This window comes from Mercenaria mercenaria, chromosome 7 (assembly GCF_021730395.1).
Source record: "Mercenaria mercenaria strain notata chromosome 7, MADL_Memer_1, whole genome shotgun sequence".
Lineage (NCBI taxonomy): Eukaryota > Metazoa > Mollusca > Bivalvia > Venerida > Veneridae > Mercenaria > Mercenaria mercenaria.
Genome location: NC_069367.1, coordinates 60,569,839 through 60,576,112, shown reverse-complemented (window position 1 = coordinate 60,576,112; position 6,274 = coordinate 60,569,839).

Genomic DNA, 6,274 nt, shown 5'->3' with positions numbered 1-6,274 from the left:
ATCATCATCTTTGATAATGGCAAGCAGTCCTGTTGGACTATAATGGCCATGCGTGGGGGTTAGTAAAGTGAAAGATTATCAAGCCTCCCAAGGTACTCAATCCACCCAGGAGGACATTGACAATGTGATAAAAAATAGTGCAAAAACCTACTCAAGCCCATAAAGCCTATACATTGCATAATCTACTATGTACATGGTGAAGAAACAAGAGAGTTAGTACTGTTAAAAGATAAAAGCATATATGTACTGTCTAGGGGATGTGTGGTAACACAGTCAGTCCCGACTTAAACACAGAGTCAGCACTGACTAAGTGCACCGGCAGTGAGTTCCATTCAACTATTGTCCTAGGGAAAAATGAGTACTTTATGTAGTCAACTGATGAGTGTGGTATATGATATGCTAGTTGATGGTGATGTCTGGATGTTCTTAATAGTGGATCCATATATTGTAAAGGTATTATGTCAACAAGCCCATAATGTATTTTATGGAAGAGGCTAAGACGGATGTTCTGTCTTCTGCGCTCTAAGGACTCCCATTGTAATTGCTGTAGTAATTGTGTTACAGTACCCGGCGACTTTGAATAGTTGTTGGTAACAAACCTAGCGGCCCTCTTTTGTACATTTTCTAATTTCTGCTTGTCATTAATTGATAAGGGTCCCAAACAGAAGCACAGTATTCCAAGGAAGGTCTGACTATTGATTTGTAGGCTGCTGCTTTAGTTTCAGGTTTGGCAGAATGTAGATTTCGTTTTAAGAACCCAAGATTTTGACTGGCCTTGTTTGTTATTTTGCTAATGTGTGGAGACCAAGAGAGATTAGATGAAAGTTCCACACCGAGATAGGTAGCTTGATTGACCTCAGACAAGGGTTGGCTGTGTAGAAAGTAGTCAGTCATGACTGGTTTAGATCTAGGTGGGGTAATGTGCATGATGTGGCATTTGTCTACGTTGAAGGCCATCCTCCACTTCCTCTCCCACCCTACCAGTCTGTCCAGATCTGCTTGAAGGGTCTGTGAGTCCACAGCTGAGCGTATTACTCTATAGATGATACAGTCATCAGCAAACAGTCTCACATCCGAACGAACACTGGCAGGGAGGTCGTTTATGTAGAGAAGAAATAGAAGAGGCCCTAAAACGGAACCCTGGGGGACACCAGAATCAACTGTGGCTACAGACGACATAGCACCATCAACAACTACTTTCTGCGTTCTATTACTGAGAAAGGCGTTTATCCAGTGATGAGCATTGCCTCTGATACCATAAAATTTAAGCTTGTGGAGGAGTCTTCTATGGTCTACTACAGCAAAAGCTTTACTAAAATCCATTATAGCGACATCAACCTGGCCTTCCTTTACAGACTTGACAAGATCATGAACAAAGCCCACAAGTTGGGTCTCACATGATCTACGTGCTCGAAAGCCATGCTGATTGTCAACTATAATATCATTTGCATCCAGATGATCAAGCGTGTTACTAACTACAATGTGTTCAAGTATTTTGCATGCAATGCATGTCAGTGACACTGGCCTATAGTTGCTAGGTTTAAACTTCTCCCCCTTTTTAAAGACAGGGGTGACATTTGCCTGATTCCAATCAGATGGTACGAGTCCGGACTGTAAGGACTTATTGAAAATGAGAGTGAAAATTGGTGCTATTTCATCAGCACACTCTTTAAGAATTCTAGGTTTTATGGCATCTGGGCCAGCTGCTTTATGGGGATTTAGTCCTTTAAGTAGTTTAGAGACGCCATTTTCAGAAACGGAAATATTTTTCATGTCAGGGTAAGGACTGTTTCCAAGGTCTGGGAGTACAGAATCATCTGGTTTGGTAAAAACAGAGGAAAACTGATGGTTTAATATATTTGCCTTATCACGAGAACTGGGCTTTAGTATGCCATCTTCTCTAAGGGGTGCAACACCACAAGAGTCTTTCTTAAGGCTTTTAATGAAACTCCAAATTTTTTGGTAGTTCCATGTTTTTGTTCAGTAGGATCACATACAATGTTGTTAATGTAATTCCAATAGGCTTTTCTTGTTTTCTTTTGTATAAGTGCTTTCAGTTTCTTAAGTTTATCAAGGTACTTTCCTTTTGACTTTTTGAACTTGGCATACAGTCTATCCCTTTTTTTAAGCAACTTTTTTATTTCAGTGTTTATCCAAGCCAAGTGGTGTTTCCCATTTACATTTTTAGATGGTACATAATTATCTGTCAAACTCTCTAGTTTAGACGTGAAGTTATCCCAAAACTCCTGGACATTTAGTTTATCGGACATTTTATTTAGTTCTATTCCAAAATTTACTAACCCTGATTTAAAACCAGCCCAATCAGCTTTATCAAATAAAAGTACCTTTCTTTTTTCTTTGTAATTTATTCGGGGGGTAGCTGTTATATCAATGAAAGGGATACAGTGGTCACTAAAGCCAGGAATGACTTTGATATTGTCAACTAAGGTTGGATTATTTATAAATAAAAGGTCTAAGGTATTTTAAGTAGTGTCTGTAGTTCTAGTTGGCTCATGAATCAATTGCTGAAAGCCAAAGGAGTCTGCTAAGTCAAGGAGTTTAATACTTTCATCTGCATGGGTAGCACCAGTATCAACTGTAAGAGATTGCCAATTAACATTTCCAAGATTAAAATCTCCCCCAACTATGATGGTGTTGTTACTACTGTCAATAAGTAAGGTGGTACGATTTATTTCATCTATGCAACTAAGGTCCTTGTCTGGTCTGTAGGCACTACAAACATAAAGATCTTGTTTACTTTCCTGTTTGATCTGAGCCCAGATGATCTCCGAGTCTGACTGAAGTTCCGGTAGAGAATTACTGGTAAGCTTATTTGAAACAAGAATGAAAACCCCACCTCCCGTACGACGTTTACGATCTTTTCTGTAGACTTTATAATCGGGTGGAAAGACTTCAGAATTTTTTATGTGTGGCTTCAGCCATGATTCGGTACCAAGCACAATATCAGGCTTAACAGTTGTTAGCATTGCAATAAAACCCAATTTTTTACTTTTTACAGACTGGCAGTTTGCAGTAATGATTTTGAGATGTTGGATATTTTGTTTCCTTCGAATTTGTTTAGGAGCTCTGTTTTTCTGAATGTTTGTTACTGGGTGTGATGATTTTCCAGTCGGAGTACTACTATGAAGGGGATGTTGAATTGTGGCTGTTGGTGATTTTAAACATTAAGCCTAAGTGATTTCACTTAAATATATGTATAAGAAGATTTCTCTTTGGGCCTGACTTTATTGTACATCTCGATCTTTCTTCTTCTTCTACTTCCCGTTAAGAGCTGGGATCTTTGCAGACCGTAATTAGCTCTGCGAGACTGAGTCTGCGTAATGGCTTTCAGTCTCCAAAAGTTTAAAAGTGTCATTTAAAATTCTTTAAAATGGACCAGAAAGAATATATTATTAATATTCAGGATATTGTCTTGTCCGCAGCGAGCGACAAAATTTTACATAGGCAAATGAGAATGCGTACTTTGAATGTTTTGTGGTTATTAGGAATTATTTGAATGCATTCACACTGACACATAGCTAAGTGTGGGAGGCGGTTTCCCCCTCTCTTCCCCCCCCCCCCCCCCACCCCCCTCCCCACCTCACGCAGGTGGGGCTGAGGGGGTCTCCCAGGAGAAAAAATAGAATATCACATGAAATAACGTTGTTGCATTGATTTTATATAACAGCACTGTGAATATTGTTCCTGAGAAGATAAAAAGAACATTTTCATTCCACGTTCTAGCACATCGCACTTACATTAATGTATGGTAGGTCTTGGATGGGATACATGACCTACCTTTTAAGAGGTGTGTGTATATTACTCTTCTTGATGGTGCCCCTAGTTTATCACAAAGGGATAATCTAATTAATCTTGTAAATATGTTCAGAACATTGTATCTACAACCAAAGTTCCATCTTACGTTGCACTCTTAACGGACGCAACACACGTAATATATTGTTGGAATTTCCGTTTACCAAAATAATATAAACATGCCATGACCATACTGTAGAATGAACGGAAAATGTTGAAATCTTTCCATTTTTCAGAAATAACTATATTTTTAAAGACTTCATTTCTTTATCGTCTCGTTCAAGCTTCTCTTGAAATCACCTTAATTAACAAAATAATCTTAACCTTTTGCTTTTCATTGTATTAGGATTAGGTGAATTTCGATATCCATGTTTATTAACCTCACATATATATCGATATTCATCGGAGTCTAAACATCTATGATAATTCCAAATACTAGATGTGATTTATCAACTGATATATTTATATTTTGTACCATATTTAAGAATATATCAGAATACATTCAGTTTCTTTGTAGCAATATCATAAACGAAGGGAATATTAACGATTCCTTCTCATTTTTTATCCCGACCCAAATACATGTATATATGGCCAGTTTTTGAGTGTTATTTGTTACTGGTAACAAATACATGAGTACTTGTAGAAAAACTCAGATTTGAGCCATATCTAACATGTATATTCTTACAATAAGTGGGTTCCTGGCAAACTGGACAGAAAATGGGCCATAAATGCAACATAAAGCCCAAAATCGGACTATAATGTAGTAAAAAACCTACAAACCATTGAAGGACAAATGTCTAGCTTTGCTTACACATGTATTGAAACCAGAAACAATCATTATAATTCCAAATAAAGTAATGATCTTTATGATTCCAAAATAAAGCTATTTCAGCCATAAATCAACTCAAAATGGGTTTGCTTTTGGCATCAAAACTTTTAAAAACAACTTTGCATCAAGGTTTCAATCTCAACAATACTGTAATAAATTGTATATGATATATAAATTATAAAGTTAAAAAATGCACCTTCATCTCTCCTTTTAAAGATATTTTTCTACATGTTACACATCTAATTTGTGAGAATAAATGTTCACAACAGGTTCAGTTTTTAGAATTCCGATTTGAAGGTCAGGTTTGTTTATAAAAGCACCATCTTTGATGGAAAAGATCAACTTATATGAACATGTGATCAATAGAACTGGCCAATGAAGTAGTCATGCTATGACTCTAGAAATTACATAGTTAACAGATGCCAGGTCCTGTCCCATCTCCGAAGCACTTGCGATAGTGTTATCTGGGATACTTTATATTTCCTATATTTATTTAACAGCCCAATTGATTGGTTTTCACCCATGACACTACACTGCTACGTTTCTAATCGCCGCATTGCCGAAAATGATTTCTCATGTCCAAGTTCCCCATGTCATTTTGAAAACCATTTATTTCTGCCGCATCTTCTACACTTCCGAGCACTTATTACACTCTGGCAAAAAATTCCGGAGCTGCAATAATTTTTACTCCATATTATAATATCTGAAAGTAATATAGAAAAATCCGAAGAAAATGTATAATTACCATTATTCTATGGAAATAAAAGACGCAATGACTATAAGACAGTTGTCAGATATTTCTATGTTGGATATAGGGCAAAGCCCTCCCGGACAGTACTCAGCCCTTACTCCCATTCCCCACCCGCGCCCATCCATTGCACAATTTGCCCAAAGCGAACAAAATCACTCTTTTTTTGTTTGTGTGATAAAACTTAAAAACTACAAAATTAGTTATTACCTGAAAAAATAAACCTTTTAATTTGATAATTATCAGTTTTACAACGCATAGGTTTGAAAAAACTGGAAAAAAACACAACTAATGAAGGGGGGAATTTATGATTTTTTTTTTACAAAACAATCGGAAAACGCACGAAATTGCATGCAAAAATGAAGGTATAAACACTTTTCTGGGGGAGCATTCCTATCCTCTCCCTTTACCCAAGCAACATGTACGCGAACTGCGTACAAATAGTCCAGAAAAAGTCTTGAAATGAAGTTTAAACAGGGATGAGATTTTCCTGTTCTTTGTCTTTTTGATGCTGTTGTCTATTGACTGTCTCCATACTGGCGAGCATTAAAATGACTTTGGGTTTTGTCGTACTGGTTCTTCCCAGGAAAGACGGCTTCGCGTGTATCGGTAAGAACCAGACTGTCTATTCGCAAAGAGCTAGGCTAAGTTAGCCGGACAGGCCTGTATCTAAAAAGAATTTCTCTATATCTGTTCTGGGGGCTTTATCTCTCTCTGTCCCTCTGGTCAGATCGCTCTGTGTCTGTACTAGTAGAGGATGAATTTCGCGCCCTGTGTGGCTGCGTTTGCTATATGTAAAGCGCCTTTGAACGTGTTTATCATGAAAAGGGCGCTATATAAATCTGGTATAATGATAATAATAATAATTTTCTATCTAGCGTAAA